The 19,070-nt window shown below is 30.2% G+C and overlaps 1 long non-coding RNA gene across 1 annotated transcript; it reads right to left on the bottom strand.

The window, feature by feature from the left end:
- Positions 1 to 8,360: 8,360 nt before the first annotated feature.
- Positions 8,361 to 10,404, bottom strand: LOC120125604. The gene is made up of 3 exons (XR_005516376.1): positions 10,117 to 10,404; positions 9,541 to 9,595; positions 8,361 to 8,820 (listed from the first exon to the last, which is right to left on the bottom strand). It is a non-coding gene; the product is annotated as an uncharacterized LOC120125604 (long non-coding RNA).
- Positions 10,405 to 19,070: the final 8,666 nt, after the last annotated feature.

The raw sequence follows: 19,070 nt of genomic DNA, 5'->3' as shown, positions 1-19,070 counted from the left end.
AAAAATGTAAGCATAAAACATTAGACACATATTTTATCAAAAAAATTCTTCAAGTACAAAAAAAAAAATTGATTTTAAATATAATTTATACATACATCTAAATAATAAGAAATGAAATGATTAAATCAACTATTTGTATTATCGTTCCTAATGTAGGATAATCCTCTTTCCTTAACTTATTTCTCTCTTTGTTGGTGAAAAACCTCTAATAGAGCTTTGAAAAAAATGGTTGAAATGAAAGAATAAAACAATTATTTTTTGAAGAATGGTGAAATGCCAAAAGTCGATTATAACATATGACATTTTTCGAAAGACAATCGAAGCATATGACATCTTCTGAAAGATGATTGGAGTACTCGGCATCTCTAACTCTTCATCTCCAACAACAATCGTCGTTTTCTAAAGGTCAATCACGATATTTTAGTAACTGCAACTGGGAGAGAAAGGTCAGTCATGATAAGTCGTGATATTACGGTGATGAAAAATTTGAAGACATCAGATGCTCCAACCGTCTTTTGGAAGACTTCAAATGCTCCGACCGACTTCGAAAATCCAATATAACATTTACCCTGTTTAGAAAAGTAAAATCTAAACACTTCAAATAAAAAGAATTATTTTTTTCAATGCCCATCCAAGCAAATTTGCCCTCTTTGATTGAAGTTGAACTTTTTAATATTAAATGCTGTCCCTCCTCCCACACGCCCTTTTTACACGTGTGCTTTCTGTTATTATATTTGATTTAAATTTTAAAATTAAAAATTAAAAATTAAAATATCCCGCCTTTTTTACGAAACGGCCGGTTGGAAATATTTAATTCTCATAAGAGTATGGGACGAAGAAGATATTTTATTATTTGAAAAAGTAGCGCGTCGTGTGGACGCAAGAAGGAGGTGAAGGGGGGAGAAGAATAGGGGGTAGAGGCTTTGTTTGGTTTGAATAGCATGTGATCTTTCTCTGTTTACCACTAACATCGCTCTAAGTGTAGACGGACCATCAGTCTCAAAATATCTTCTTCCAAGCACTGATAACATCACCCCCCTCCCTTTCTCACCGCCCGCCCTCGTAATTTATATATAATTTTATGGGAAAATTATTCCATTAGTCAACGGATTTAGTTTGTGTAACAATTTAATCATTAAATTTCTAAATACTTCAATTTTAGCATTAATTTTCTTACATTGATTTTTCTTTGTCAACGGGCCATTAGATTGTTAACAAGATGATGATTTGATTATTTCTTTATTTTTTTTACAGAAAATTGTCACCTCTTTCGGTTTTCATTGACAATCAATTGTTGACCATCATTGGTCGACATTTACGATAACATCAATACCAAAATATTTACATTTCAATCATTTTTATTTTATTGTTATTGATTTCTCATGAAACTCGATCAAAATTAATGCAAATACACATCAAAGTTTGAGTTATCAAGCTTTGATCTCATTTGTTGATTATTTGTTATAGGTAGTTTCGACATATGTTGTTCTTTATCATCAAATATATATATTTTTTGTCATTTGAGTTCAAACAATCACCTCAAAATCTCCAAATTTGAGAAAGTTCTCAAACCAACAAAATTATATATTTTATGTACAAATTTTTGAGTTTAAAGAGATTTTGGGAAATAGTGATTTTTTGTGTCTAGAATTATTGTAAAAATATATTAGAGAAACTGAGAATGATGGTTTTATAGGAAAGTTGAAAATTAATAAAAAATTAATTTAAAATATTTTACTAATATATTAAAAATATATTAGGTGTGTAATAATCTAGATCGATGTTAATCAAAGTAGACAAATAATTAAATATAAGAAAAAGTGATAACTTTTGCTCATGTAGTATATCAAATTTATCACTTTCGCCCCTATCGTGTTTTCACATCAATTTAGTCCTCGAAGTTGTTCAAATTATAAAGTATAAACCCTAAATCTCAACCTCATAACCTCTAAACAATAAAACACAACTTAGAATTTTAAGTTAGGGATAGATATAGAATGATGCAATCGAGCAATTTCGAAGGCTAAATTGATGCGAAAAATATGATATGAACGAAAGTGATAAATTGAGGATGGATTGCCAAACTCGAAATTTTAAAATATTTGCAATGGGGTAAGAAAATAATGGCAAAGTGGCTTGTTTAAGTGATTTGTAGAATTAAGCGCGGCCATTGTCAAGGCTGGATTCCTTTCCAGAAATAGTAATGATAATCCTATACAGATGGTAATCAAAGAAATTCCCCTCCCAACGCTTTTGCCATTCATCTTGTTAATCTGCATCATTTTTAATAAATTTAACTTCAGATATGACAAATCTGCAAACATAAATATAATATATTTATATATCGGAAACATCTCATTATATTTATGTGTATGCCATAACTGCTTTAGTGCTTTGAGTACAATACTCTTAAATCTTCAGTAAAACCCACCACTATTTCAATATTTAAATTAATAATACAATAAATGAATCTAATATTCACGAGATTCAAATATTAAATTCTTTAATAAACGGATCCAATATTTTAGACAAAGAAAATAGACAGTTTCATTAGGCACAAAAAGTTTAGAATGTTTTACGAGATTTCAGTATTATCAATTTGTAGTAAGGTTAAGATTTTATACAATACAAAACAAGTAGAGCCAGCTTTTAGCTTATTTATTATTCTTTAATATTTTATTTAAAGGGTCAACGTTGACCAAATAGGTGTGGGGACATAAAAGTTAAAATATAGTTGATATCATAAAGTATGTGGTAAGACGTGTTTAACCATTAATGCAAATCCTTGCAGGTATAAAATTAAAATATTAATACAGGGTTTAGCCGCTGCTTTTTATTGAACAAAAATTAAGTGGCACATTAGTTCTACATGTTTATGACCATTGACTAGGCATAGATACAGATACATGATTTATATTATCGATAATAAATCATTTAAATCACATAAAATTTTAAAAATAAAAAAATAAATTTTAATATAATATACGATTTTATTGTACCCATCGGGTAGGAGTGTCCAGAACTTTATCTGATTATAAGATAATTTATGGCATGAATTCTGAGGATTGGGCTGTACAAATTTGGAGGTCCAGTACGGTCCACCGGCCAACATCAGACTGTAGAGAAAGATGACTATGCATGCAGTGACTAATAATTCCACTGTAAAACAGTCGAAGACAACACGATACAGTGATGCATTTTACTTATTCTACTTTCTAAAATGAAGTTAAAATCTTCATTGGTTAGAAAAATGGATATTTATATGATTTCTTTTATAATGGTTGAAAAACTGTTAATTCCATGATGGGTTTTTTTAATAAGACGACATGCACAGATTAAATACAGAAATTTCAACTTGGGTCATTCGGTCTTAACTCTTACCATCACACACCTCTCTAATATATATATATATATATATATATATATATATATATAAGAGGTAGGATTTAGTTACTTAATGTAAAATGTTTTAAATTTACACTAAATTGGGATACCTGGACAAGTTTAAATTGATATTTGAGATTAAAGTTGAAAATGAGGATACTTTTATTAGAGAAAAAAAAAAAGATAATCTCAATCATCAATTTACACACATCCAATAGTCCTAATTCACTATAATTCTTTTTTATTTTTCGTATATATATATATATAAAGCATCAAAACATCACCAGGAATGACGATTTCGTTTGACTTAGCTTAATATTAACATGAAACATACATGCTTTAAGCCTCAGAAAATAACGCCTCTACGTTCACCGTGCAAAAAGGAGTGCATAAGATAGAAAATATTTTCATGTCAATAACCAAGGCCGGTTTGCAACTTCAAGTGGGAAGGCACAAACAAGTACCAAAATTTGCATTCTGCAAAACATTGAAACCATTTGGGTCATATCCAACAAAGCGTTTAGTGCCTTATGCTGGCTCGGTTGAATTGAAGAAAATCCTCTCAAATAAACACGGTGGAAACAGCTATCCAAGATGTTTTTTTCCAAGTACGGTATTTGGTAAGTTGGATTAAAGAAAACCCTCAACAAACTTATTGCCTTCCCATCACGTACCCATACAATATCAAGCATAGCAGTAGCAGACTTACACGTTACAAATTCCAAAAAAAATCACAGCTAGAAAAAGATGATTCAAGGAAAACAAACATTCACCGGACTAGGCTGTAAGTCATCACATTATTTATTCAAACATGTATTCCAAACTAATAAACATATTTATATTGGAAAAAATGGGTCACTGAATAAACATCCAAGAATTCTCAGGCTAACAAATACCTTATGCTCGATAAGAAAAATCCAGCAGAGAAGGAAAAACAAATCCCTAGGATATTTTGATAGATAAATAAACCTCATTTGTCGAGCTCCATAGCTTGAGCTGCTTTGGCTTTAGCCGCTTCTGTTAACTTGGTCTTCAATTTTCTCTTCCCTACTTGAAATCCACTTCCACCTGTCTTCTTTTTCTTCTCACTGCCATCAACCTAATTAATTTGTGCTGCCTTTTTCTACGAGCTAAACTATTCTTCTTCGACATTTCCCTTGCTCGCAACGCCTCCGTCTAACTAAGATTATATTGTTCTTCAGCTCCTTTGCCCGATAAGAATCCTTGTCCTCTATAAGATGAAAAGAAATAATTTTTTCTTGACGAGTCTAGAAAGAATTATCGGAATTCAGTACCACTTGTTTGTTACTTTCTATAATTTCTTCACAATCCATCAACTCCTGACCTCGATACGCGTCTAAACCTTCTATTAACATCTGATATAATTGGAATTTAGTGCAACAATGATATTAACTCATTAATGAATTGAAAAGAGAACAAGTAATCATACAAAATGGTCTTGCAGTTCAAAGCTTCGAGTTAACTGATGGGTTCGGAGGCGTAACCATCTTAAGCAGTACTTCTTGAGTCAATGTTACAACAAGCTGCAAATCAACATACACGAGTATGATAATCGGGTCGATAACACAAGAATGAGATTTGGTGGAAAAGAAATGCAACTGGGGACTAAAAAGTAGAAGGGAAGAACAATGGGATTAAAGAAAGAAAACAGATTAAACTAAATACCTCCTCCCCCTTTCTGTTGAACAATTGGCCTGAAAGAAAGCAACGGCTGTCGCAGGCCGTAGGACTCACAGTCTGCACAACATTGATTTCACAACTGATTTTATTTCATTATGAAAGTGAAAAACGTTATTTAATCATAATCCATAAACCTACGACGAGCAATATCCAGTCGTCTGCCGTAGGATTCCGGTGGAACCACTTCCTGGGAAACACTTGGTATTGAGAGTCGTAGGTACACTTGGCATGTCAGGAAGTTGAGTTAATTTCAAGTTAATTTATGATACATTCGTGTACATTACGTATGACACCGTTGGTGCATATGATATGATTTGCATTTATAGTGCACCTTATGTTGATGATTTGACACTGAAGTGCATTGTGTGCACATTATGTATAAATCATGTGCCTTGCATTCTCATAAATATGCATTGAGTTGTAAATTTGAAAATAAGTTATGAATCTGATAGTAAGTTATGAGTCTGAAAATAAGTTATGAATCTAGAAATAAGTTCTGATTTAGAAAATAAATTCTAAAATGTGAAAGTATTTATTATGAACATGGAATATGAAAATGAATATGTGAATGAATATGAAAGTGGAAAATGAGAATAAAATAAAAAAGTTCTGAAAAGTATTTGAATGAAATAGAGTATGACATGATTGTTATATTTATTATTGATTATTATGATTTTGACAAAACCATGAGATGATGATTTTCAAGTCTCTGATGAGGAAAAATGGTTTGAATAATCAGTTTGGATATTTAATATTTTATTTGAATTTAAATTTAATGTTTTGAATTGTTATGATATTTTAAGCTAAGTTTTATATAAAGAAATATAATGTTATGATGTTGTTAAGTTGTTTAATATTTTATGTCACCTTAGTTTGTTTATAATGCCTCACTAAGTGAATACTTACCGTGTGATGATTTTCACACGTAGGTCAAGAAGGACAAGTGAAGTAAGGAGTCGAGTTGATATCAATCAACAAAGAACAACTACAAGTACCAGTAATGGCATCCTACTATTTTAAATTTTCTAGATGTCATGTATACGAATAAGAAATATCTAAGATATATTATTAGGGTTATAAATACAAATCCAAGTTTTATATTTTAGATAAAAATTATATTTTACGAGAACAAATAAATATTTTAAAATTAGATAGTTTTTAAGCAATATCGTTTACTATTGAACTACTAAACTTCTACATAAAATTAAGCTTGATTTATAAGAAAATTATTATTTTATAATTTTACACGATTAATGGAATAATTGTAAAGTTAATAAGAGATTTTTTTTTACAATGGAACAAAATTTTAAGCATTTATGATCAGAGAATGTTTGTAAAGTTGATGTGACATCTTTAGCTCGTATTTTGAGATGTATACGGGCTATGGGTGATACAAAAAGGATAAATTCATAATTTGAATCTTAAATAATTTTTTTCATAATCGTAATTTGAATATTAAATTATTTTTAATGATTATATATATAATAATTAAAAAATAAATATGAAAACAATAAATTTAGTTTAAAAATATTAAAATCTTAAATCAATTAGAAATAAATTATTAGATTTATTTTAGTGATTTAAGTGTTGTCATATTCTCAATTGACATTCGTTTGTATTTATTTTTATTAAATATAATATAATATTGGATTTAGCTTATTGATTAAGGCTTGCTTGGTTACTAATTCATTTTGGGTTCAAATCTAATTAAGTTATTTTAATTTTTTTGCCTAAACTTGAACAATTTATATAACATATGTATTATCTTAATAACAAACATGAGATTAGCTCAATTGTTAATAAGCATGAAATTAGCTCATTTGTTAAGGCATGCGCATGTTACCCTTGGGACCCAAGTTGGATTCCCTTGGGTGTCAAAAATAATCTTAATTTATTTTCACTTCAATTCAAAAGGTGACACGTGTCACCTTTTGATTAGATTGAAAATTTATTAAATTAATTAAATTAAAATTACAAAATCCCTTTAATTAGATTATGACATGTATCACAATTTGATTGGAGAAATAAATTTATTAAATTAAATTGAAATTAGGATCTAATTAAAAATTAAGAATTAAAGTTAATCTTGGTGATCACATTGATTAATTCTAAAATCTAGGGGATTTACTTTATAAATTTAATACATTATTAGAATAAAATATTTTAAAGTTAATACTCAAAATAGACATTAGACAAATTAAAAACAGAATCGGGATCAAATTGCGTTAAATGAAAATCCAAAAAAATAAATCATATACAAAGTAGTGACTAAAATGGAAGAAAACAAAGCGGAGTTTCAGTGCCGTGAATACATAACTTTACAAGGACCCACATCCTAATTATTCTAATTTTGTTAACTGCAAAGTAAACACTTCCGTCGAATGTTAATGACATATGACTTTATTTAAACTATTTAAATATTCCAGTGGTCATATTGACGTAAATTTAAAAATAGTGATCATTTCGATACCAAGACCCATAGTGGGTTGTCATTTAGGTAGTTTACCCTTAATTTTAAAACATAATTGTAAAAAGTAATAAAATAAAAATATTAAATAGTTGTACCAAAGAGTACGTAACATATAAACAGTGATGTAAGCCAATATTTACCCAAAAGGAATGAAAATACAATAAAACAGTGTAAGCAAATTGAAAAGTTAGTTAGATTGAAACTTAAAATTACTTGGTATTAATTTAAGACCTTAATATTTACAGCCCATTACGATAGATGACGACGAAACAAGGTCATGGTCTCTTTTGCCCATAACACAGTTGGGTCACTGAGAAATATCACTGTTATATCTTTCATTGGTTTCGGAATCACACGTAACAAGACCTTCAAAGTTATGGAGCCGAGAAAAAGAAACAAGAAAAAAGGGCCCAACCAGGTTCGAACCGGTGACCTCTTGATCTACAGTCAAATGATCTACCACTGAGATATAGACCCTTCATGTCTGAGCACTAAGAAAAATGTTTTACAAATTTAAGTTTTAAAAAAGACTAAAAAATGAAGAGCGGGCCCAACCGGTGACCTCTTGATCTGCAGTCAAATGCTCTACCACTTAGCCATAGTTTGAAGAAAAGTTATTTTACATTTATATTAGATATATTGTACAGCAGGCACATTCAATTTCTTAGATACTCTTTTACTAGTTCTAAGTCAATGGCTCCTTTTTTAATTTCAAGAACCAGACAATAGAGATAACAAGAGTATACTAGGAATGTTAGAAATCCAACTAAAAATCTAAGTTAAAAAGCAATACTTAAATTTTATATAACGTTTGAGCTCCAAAAGCATTTAGTGTTTATGCAATATTTAGCCCACAATACATGTCAGAAAGACTTTCACTCTCCCCCTAAACCAGAACTTGCTTGAGCACTACGGAACGATTCCTTTGTTACCCCATAATAGACTGGTTTATTCCCTGTAAAGGTTATAAAGTTCCACCCAAAAGCCGAGCCCCCAACAATATATGTCCCCTGAGCTTCACCATCGTCAGATTGTAGCTTCACCACCATCGTCAGATTGTAGTTTCCTGGTGACACTACTTGACTGCAAAATCTTGGTTTTGGATGATACTGCTGGTGTTGGCTTAATGACTTGCGGTTGCTCCTGGGGCTTCTGCTTCATTCTGGTTTCAACTTGCAGTGTCTGACCTCCGGCTCCGGGTGCACTGTTACTTTTCTCTACGGAGGCTAACATCTGATTGTACAATTCCACTAAATGCTTTGTCTCTGTAAATCACAAATTTTGAAAGCGTAACCTTTAGGTTTTGAATCAAACATTAATATCCTATCCACAGTGTGATCAGCAACCATAGATCATATTCTAATGAAGTGGTTTACATGAGAAAATGTTCAACATTAGCAACTGGCTAACTGCAAATTAATGATATAAAAAGTTTACCTAAAACAAAATTGCAGGTGCAGTATTCTGTTATAAAACACGTGATACGAAGCCACATCAAGAGAACGTCTCCTTATAATAGAAGTGATTCGAGAAATAGGGAAATTAATACAATATTATTTTATGTCCATCTGGCTCTGGAATGAACATTTTTAATGTGGAATCAATATGCTCAGGTTCTTAAGCTTTTCTGGTAAAACATATCATAACTTTTTAACTGCCAACAGGTGGATTAACAGAGTTAAATGGGGTTTCAAATAGCCAAGTCATATTGAAGTTTCTCAATCCAAGCCTTTTGCAAATGGAAAATTTGCATTTCGACTTAAAAGAACCAAAGTTAAATAGTAGCTAAAAGATGTCAATCAAACTAAAGAGATGCAAGTACTTTTCTTTTCCAATAGGCTAAGACAATAGATAGCAGTAACCGATCAAATCCATGAAGACAGCAGTTTACGACAGTTACCGAGCCACAGACAATATAGTATTGAAATGGATGAATTCACTAAGCCAACAGTCGCAAAACTTAACAAAGTGTATTGTGAGCTTACTTTCTTTTATTTCATCGGCTGCCTTGCAGTTTCGAAAATCAGACACTCGAAGAACCTTCAAGGAACAGAAAATCAATATCATGTCATATCAACAAAATGTTCCATGAATATAGAAAGCACTAAAAGAAAAAGAAAAACAAAAAGTAACTCATACAAGCAATCCAGATTCATGAAACTACTTCAGGCACACATAAATTTTGCCATAACCTTTACATTGTTCATGCAATAACCAAGTCATCATCCACAATGGAACAAACAAAGAAAACTATCCTTAGTTAAAAAAATAAACTTTGAGATAACCAAGAATAATAAGAACACTTTAAGAGAAACCCACAAAATAAGAACACCTAAGTACCCAAACTCAAGAATTGAACGATTATAATCCAATTTTACTGCCATATACAAATTATTGGGGAAGTCAAGGGGCAGCTAGTCCAGAAAACCGAAACTTGCTCACAAACAAGGGTTTCTTTTTCTCTTATTTGAAATCAACATGCAAGAAAGGGGGGGGGGATAGACAACCAAAACAATAAATAAATTGAAAAAGGGAGATATTTTGGAAATATATGAATATACCTCGATGAAATGAGTACGAAGATCTTTGAGAACAAGACTCGTCTTGAAATACGGAGAATTCTGTGGTACTGGTCATTGCTGTTTTCTAGAGGTCTTTTCTTGCTAGCTGGCTGTTCTGGTGCTGCGGGTGGTGGCTGCGGTGGAGGAGCGGCTGCGTTTGCGGTTGCAGTTGGTGGGTTCGGGGCAGCTTTCGGGTCTTCCATTTTCTCAGTTGAGAATAGCAAAAAGACCAGTTACTCTGTTAGGACTGTTTTTCGTTCAATCGGATACTTTCAGCCTCACTAAATAAACCAATCAGATCTCGGAGACCCTTTATTGAACCTCCCAATGTCCGATCTGCTCCTTAGATTCTTCGACTCTCCTATTCTCTTCTAAATGGTCAACTACTATTACTCGTCCTTATATTATGCATAAATTCATAATTTAGTTCCTTGATTCAATCAACTTTAATTTTTATATTAAAATTTTTAATTTCAAGTCAAGTAAAATACTTAAATAATAAATTATAGGATTTAAAAGGAATACACTAAATGTAAGATTTATATACAATACATAAATTAATAGTAAAAGTCGATTTAACATATTTCCCTACTACTATTTAAGCTAGAATCAAATTCAACCTTTAATTTACTCTAAATCTAATAGAGTTAGTAATTAAACATTAAACTTTTTTTATAATATTAAAGTTATAATGCTTCATATACTTTTTAGTTCTTGAAATATATCTCAAAATACGATTTGGTGGCTAAAGATTTTTTTATTAACAATAAGTTTCTAATGTTTCCAACGTTGTTTTAAGTGTCTAGACCGTAACAACTGTTAAATTTAATCGTTATCTGACACATGTCACACATATTAATTTTTTTAAATATTTTATTTAAAAAATTAATATTATAATTAACAAACCCCAAATTTTACATCTTCTATTGTCGGTTTGTGGTCGTCACTGTTGATCCCATTAGAACTGTCTCGCCGCTAGGAATAAAACTCAATCCCCCAACTACCATGAAACTGCGCCAATCGTCGTGAAAAATATCGCGAACAGTGGAGTATCTAGGCCTAGGCCATGGCACACGCTATGCCAAAAAATAGGGTAAATTACCCTTTAGTCGTCCACCTATTATTTAGTTTTTATTTTGATCATCTAACTATTATTTATTTTAAATCATATCTAACATTACATTTTTTGTCACTTATCTTTTAAAAAATTTAATGATAATATTAACGTATCATCATAAGATAATTCTACATCAAGATTGAAAATAATTAAAAATGTCATGTTAGTATTATTATTATTATTATTATTATTATTTTAACGATATGTAATCAAAACATAATGAAAATATAACATTATATTATGATTTTGAAAAAATAATAATAATTAAATGACCAAAACATGGATTAAGTATTAGATGAGTTAACAAATAGGTAGTTTACCCTAAATAAAAATATGTATAAATTATTTTAAGAAAATTAATATATATAGCTCCAATTAGTATTTTTTTCTAGTTTTTATCTAAATATATATGTAAATATTATTATAATTTTAAATTATAAATATATATTAATTATATTAGATAATTTTTTATTATATTTATATTGGTTTAATCCATAATTTTTTTTCGAATTTGTCACTGGCTGTGAATGTTGTCGAATTTCGAAGTTTTTTGTTATTTTTGAAGATTTTGATGGCTATAGTCGTTTGTACATTACATGGCCGTCACCGTTGAGTTCCTCATCTTGTTCTGAACAAAACCTGAAATGTGGTGAACTTTCACCATCAGCGGTGGGGATGGGAGGAAGAGGGACGATGTGAGTTTGTTTTTATTTTTTCTTTCTTTAATAATGTTTTTATTATTAAAAAATTAAAAATTAAACTATATAACAATAGACACCTAAAAGTGTAAAATATATAACGATAAACACTGTTAGAAAAATGGTGAATTTAATTGATGGATTTAATATTTATATTAAATTTATATTCCTTTTAACTATTGCAAATTAAAATATAACTTTTAATTTGAATGTTAGTAGGATAATTAATTTTTGAATACATCAATTTAAAAAGGTATGTGTTACATTTTTAACTTTGGATATCAAAGGTAATTATATACTTTTGTATATTTCAAACTAAAATAATATTGGTCTAAGTTTGAATGGTAAAAGGAGTTTTATCTTTTTAATATTTTAAATTCAATGATGTTATCTATTTACTTTGAATATTAAAAAGTATATGTTTGGATTAAATCCATGTTTACATTTGAATATTAAAAGATATCTGTTTGGATTAAATCTATCTTGAAACTCCCTAATCTGCTAGGTTATTTACAAGTTAAAAGTTGCAAGCTTTCACAAGTCAATAAGTATGATCTACACTGGTGCTACTATAGCTGATTATCTAGTTGTTGTATTCTAGGAAACATACGACCAACAAACTCGAACACCAAAGGAGTGGCCAAAAATCTGTCAAAAGGAAACTGTGTAGCGATAGGTCTCAAATGATTCTGATTGATTGATCAAAATAAAAAGAGTATTTTATTTCCATTTATTTTTATCTTTAATAAATTTAGTTTTTTTTGTTTATTTTCTCATGATTGATTTCGTATTTAATTGTTATTTCATATAACAATCTCAAGATAAGAGTAAACTCTCTTTATCCTTTTATCCTCTTGATTTTAATGATATTTGTTTCATTATTATTTTTCTATATTATCTTGGATTAGTGCACTACTTTTTCTAAAAATCTTAAGACATATTTTAATTTTTTATTTTCTGAGATGATATAGAATTCATTTGAGTTTAATCCTTGTTGTGTATAAGAGAAGTGTCAAAAATTCGACAAAACAAATATTGAGCGGAAATCAAGAGGAATTTACGCCAAATATAAGTTTCCTTCAAATTTGAATCTATGAATTTTAAGTTCTTTGAAGAATATTTTTTAGTTTAATTTTAATGTGAGATATGGCTACACTAATTTTTTAGTATGGATTCAAATAATTGGATTCCAAAATCTTTGCAAGAATTTTGTGGTTGCGCACTTTATATTTCGTACATTGAATCTTGACAGTTAAAGCTTTAATGTAACATCCCAAATATAGGGCTAGGACTAAAATGTAAATTTTGGAGACTTTGTGCTCATTTTCAAAAAAGATTAAAAGTTCAATGACTTAATTGAAAAATTATGTGGGGATGATTGATTAGTAAAGATTGAGAGTTGGAAGGGTAAAATGGTTATTTGACAAAAAAGATTTGTATCCTTTATTTGTATGCTATATAACACGTGTGGATTAAGAGGAAAAATGAAAGAAAAGTCTGGAGGTGGGTGAACCTTTCTTCTTCTTCTCGTGGTACCATGAATAAGGTGAGTTAGTCTCAAGTTAAGATTTCCTTTAATTTTTAAGTTGGTTTTGATCCTTAGGTGGCATTTGGTTCGCTGGAATGTTTATGAGGGAATTGGAATCTGTGAAGGAATTGGAATCTGTGAAGGAATTGGAATCTGTCAGGAATTGGAATCCAATTCCATATTCTGTTTGGTTGGCATACATGTCAGATGAATTTGATTTCAGTAATGTAAAATGACAGAATTATCCTTCTTGTTTTTTTGTTTTATTTTAGTTTATTTTACAACTTACATGTAGTAATATATTATAAAAAATTAAAAAATATTAAATTTTTATTTTATTGATTGAAAATCATGCTAATAAACATCATAAGTTAAAATCATCGCAATCAAAATATGTTAATAAGTTACCAAAAGATATAGCAATATTTCGATACATTCCAATCGGAGTATGTTAATTAGTTACCAAAAAATATACCAAAAACTATTTTTATTCAATATATGAATTAGAAACCCGACCCGACACAACAAAAAATAAAAAAATTATTTTTATTCAATAAAAACATTGACTTAATTGAAAAAAATTATATATAGAGGGGTATTATTATAATTATTCCTAAATATATAAGGTAAATTATATATTTTTTCGGGTCGGTCCGGTTTTTTTCACCCTAAACCCAAAATCGACCCGACCCAAATATTACACTTAAAAAAAGTCGACCCGACTCGACCAGAATATCACACTTAAAAAACCTGATCCGACCCGAACAAAATAAAGTTTCACCCGACCCGACCCGAATATATGAATTAGAAATCCGACCCGACTCAACCCAAAATAATAATAAAACATTATTCAATAAAAATAGTGACTTAATTGAAAATATATATATATAGGGGTATTATTGTAATTATTCCTAAATATATAAGGTAAAATTATATATCTTTTCGGGTCGGGTATTTTTCACCCTAAACCCGAACTCGACCCGGCCCGAATATCACACTTAAAAAAACCGACCCGACTAAAATAACTCACCCAACCCGACCCGAATATATGAATTAGAAACCCGACCCGAAATAATAAAAAAATATTTTTATTGAATATATGAATAAGTTATCAAAAGATTGATGAGGGTAGTATGGTCAAATTTCAATTCCCTCCAACAAGATAATTGAATTCCATCCATTCTTGGATGGAATTCACTTTCCCTCATTTAATGGAAAGTTGAAGCCACGAGGGATTCCAATTCCCTTGGAAAACTTGAACCAAACATGGGAAAGTGATGGAATTGGATTCCAATTCCCCCCAATTCCAAGGGATTCCATCTAACCAAACGCCACCTTAGAGTGATAAGAAAGCTTAAGGGGAGTTTTAAATGGTTTAAAACTCAAAGATTAACAAGTTATGAGATATTAAAGATAAGAGGTTTCAAAGTGAAATCTTGGAAAAGAGTTAGTAAATAAAGTTGGAAGTTAAATTTGACTTGTCATCAATTAAAATAAGAAATCCAAAGTGTGAGAAATGAATTTAGAACATGTTGATAAATTGGTAAAATTCTTGGTTTTCAAATTTAAGATAGAATATTGGATATTAAGGTGAGTTATAGTGATATAAGTTGGCTAAAATAAGTGTAGTTAAGTTTAAAGGGCTAAAAGGAGGTTATATAAGAAGAATTAGGTAAGTGTGGGTGAATTTTCGGGCTTAAAAATGATTTTCTAGGCAAGGGGTATCGGTACCCATTCAACAAGTACTGATACGTCAAGAGTAAAATTCAAGAAGATATTCAAAGGGTACCGATACATAGGCAGTGTATCGATACCCCCTTGAAACAAAATTTTTTGAATGTAATTTGTGTACTGATACCTAGGCAGTGTACCGATACACCAGTGAAGGGATGTACCGATACACCAGTGAATGGAGTAACGATACACTTCAAAGGGAAAATGGAAATAGATATTTCTTTTAGTTTAAGAAATGAAAATTAAAGTATGCTATTTGGAATACTGATATGTATAAATGTATGATTATGTAGACACGAACGTGAGCAAGTTTCGGAACGATCATCGAATTAGGATTCGATTCAAAGAAGGAAATATTAGAGGTGGATTTGGGAACTAAGTGAGGCTAAGGTGAGTGCATACTAGTTGTAAATGATGTGTATGGAAATAAGACTCGCGATGAGTCTTGTTGAACTATGTTTCGATATAACAATTTAAGGCAAAATGGTTTTTGGACTTGAATTGAATTTACAAAATGTATTTGGACTTAATTGAATTTATTCAAAATTTACAAAAATAATTCAAAGTTCTTTTAATTTAAAATCGAGCACAAAAATGTTTTTATGAATAGTAATTTACTATTTGAACAGTAAATCACTGTTTGAACAGTAACTCGAGGCTCAAAAATTCCAGTATGTAAAAGGGTAACCGATTTCCCCTAAAGGGGTACCGATTCCCTCACTGTTCATCAGCCCAACGATCATAATATTTGAATATTATGAAGGGGTATCGATTCCCTATGAAGGGGTACCGATTCCCCCCATTCTGGGCAACCTATTTTTGCAGAAACATCATTCCCAAACGGCTCCAAAACATCCCCAACGGCTAGATATGACTTCAAACACATTCCAACCTATAAATACAAGCTAAGGACACTTGAAGAAGAAAGAGAACAACTATCCAAGTAATCAAACACAAGAGAAGAGTTTTCATTCTTATTTATCTCTTGTAAATATTTTGTTCTTGTGAGCTTAATTCTTGTAAACACCTACCTTAGAGAGGTTTTATTGTTTACATATTTTATCCTTTTGTAAAGGGGAAAGGTTCTAGCTTAGCCCGTGTAAAAGCTAGGAAAATGTTCTAGTTTAGCCCGGAAAAACTAGGGAGTTGTAAGGTTATCTCTTTGTCCTCAAAAGAAAGAACAAATTAGTGAATTTGTTGGAAAATCCTTGGTGAGGAGCTAAGGTAGTGGACGTAGACTTTGATTGAGAAAGTCGAACCACTATAAATCGCTGTGCAATTCTCTATCTTTCAATCTCCTTACTTCCTAAACACAAAACCGTTCCGACCCCTCTTTGCAAATCGTTCCGGTTGTCGTTTTGAGCTTCCAAAAATCCTAACAAGTCTAATTCCAATATTTGATTTCATACATTTATGAATGTTAGTATGTATGTGATATTAGGGCTGAGCAACGAAACCGAGAAAACCGAAAAATCGACACGAACCGAGTAAAACGGTTTAGTTCGGTTTGACCTTATATGGTTCAATTTTTGGGTTGGTTTAAAGTCTCAATTTTATTGATTCGGTTTGGTTCAGGTTTTCCATATGGAACTCATTTGTTCCATATTGAACCGAATATACAATTTTTTTTTTAAAAAAATTATAGTTTCAAGTGATTTTTTCATTGAAAAACTGATAAATCGAACCGAAAAAACCGGTTTTGGTTTTTTCGGTTTTTTAACCATTCAATTTCGGTTTGAATTTTGAAAAACCGTTTATTTCGGTTTGGTTTTTGTTCGGTTCACTCTTTGGTAAAAAACCGAACCGAATACACCCCTATGTGATATGACTATTATGCATGCATGAATACTTGAATATAATATAAATACATGAATACATGAATATATTCATAGATGTTATATGTTATTTGGTGTGATAATAATATAAATAGTTATATGATAACAATGTATAAATTATATGAATTAAGTCTAACTAATTAAAATTAAAAGTGAGAATATAATATAAGTTAAGAGATATTGTCTTAAATGAGTATACAAATGGGTCAAATAAGCTATATAGGAAAATTGATATGTTTAAGTGGAACTATGAACTAAACTTTTTAGATTCCTATGTGATATGAGTTAGAGTATAAAGGTTTAGGAAATCATATGAGAAGATTTTAGAAACTAAGTAATGATAATTTATGAGAATATATGTTTATGTAACAAGCTATGTGAAAATGAATTAAGGGAAAATAAGAAATTAATGTATAAGAGTATGATGTAGGGATCATGTGAAAATAGGATAAAAACTATATAACATTGATGTGTAGATTATATGAAAAGGAATAAATGATTGTGTAATAAATTATATGAATTTGTATAATGAAGTATATGGTCATAATTTAGGAAATAGAAATGATTTATGTGATAATCAGAAAACAATAATATAAACTATCTGGTGTAGATATAAAGGATTATATGAATATAAAGTAAAAGTTATGTGACTATGAGACTTTACCAGAATATTATATGATATACTTGATAAGAAATTAGGAGTTCATATGCTTATGTGATATGAACTATATGAGTACATGTATATGTGAATGAGTGATATGACTATGTGCATTTATGTCTATGAGAAGATATAAGAACAAGATACAAGTCATGTGATATGTGAATGTGAATTATATGGAAATGTCTTATATGCTTATATGAATATGTAAATATGAGATAAAATAAATTATAAATGCCCATGTTATGTGATATGATAGCTATATGTATAGTTGGCATGCCAAGCGTCGAGGGTCTATGCGGTCCTTCGGGACATATATGTATCCTTTGGAATATTTATGAGGTCCTTAGAGACGCATACTTGGTCCTCAGAATATGTATATGATTCTTAAAGAATTTCTATGTGGTCTTTATGGACATTTTATATGGCACTTCGGTGCATTTCTACGCGGCACTTCGGTGCATTTCTACGCGGCACTTCGGTGCAATTCTACGTGGCACTTCGTTGCATATATACGAGCTGTGGTAACAACATTTGTGCACAACCTCAATGTACTCACATACCTTAAGTTCTCAAAAGTATACATGGACTAATAAAGCAATAAAATAAATATATTGTACGTGATATGTGTATGTGTTACATGTTATGAGAAATAGATTACAGGAATTATATGATGATGTGTGTATTGTTGGTTAAAATGATAGATATAAGACAATATGACTAAAAGATATTAATGACAATAAAATATAAAAATGTTAAGAATGTAGAAGATCATATATGTGCATATGAGTATTTGTTATATGAAATAATGTATACTTAAATATGATATGATAGTATTACTTGTTTATGCATTGTTATAAGTTAGACTTTCCATTATATATTTTATATGTCTCACTAAGTCATCGACTTAGCGTGTGAGTGTTTCACACGTAGGTTCCGGAAAACGAGAAAAGAAGCGAAGATGAGCAAGACATGTCAGCATATCCTTTACGAAGTTCTTATCAGAATAGAAATGATTAATATGTATTTTGTTATTTTAAATATAATTGGCATGTACTAAGAAATTTGTATTGAATATGCTCTATAGGTTTTGTAAAACCAAATGTTTTTAATTAACACCATTTATGCAGTTCGATTTAAATGAGAAATTAAAATTCTTTAGCTATTTTATGAAAAGTAACAGTTTGAAAAGTCAATGTGACATCTCAGACTCGTATTCGGGTTGGATACGGGTTGGGGGTATTACATTTAATTAACAACGATAAAGTTAATAATGATGATCAAGAATTCAAGCTTTGGTTGACAACAATAAAGTCAATCAAGTAGGTGAAATTTGAATATTTCCCTTTAATTCTAAATGATTCGAAACCCTTTCTTCTACATT

Source organism: Hibiscus syriacus, unplaced genomic scaffold, assembly GCF_006381635.1.
Source record: "Hibiscus syriacus cultivar Baekdansim isolate YM2019G1 unplaced genomic scaffold, ASM638163v2 tig00001349_pilon, whole genome shotgun sequence".
Taxonomy (NCBI): domain Eukaryota; kingdom Viridiplantae; phylum Streptophyta; class Magnoliopsida; order Malvales; family Malvaceae; genus Hibiscus; species Hibiscus syriacus.
This window is presented reverse-complemented; position numbering and strand designations above follow the sequence as displayed.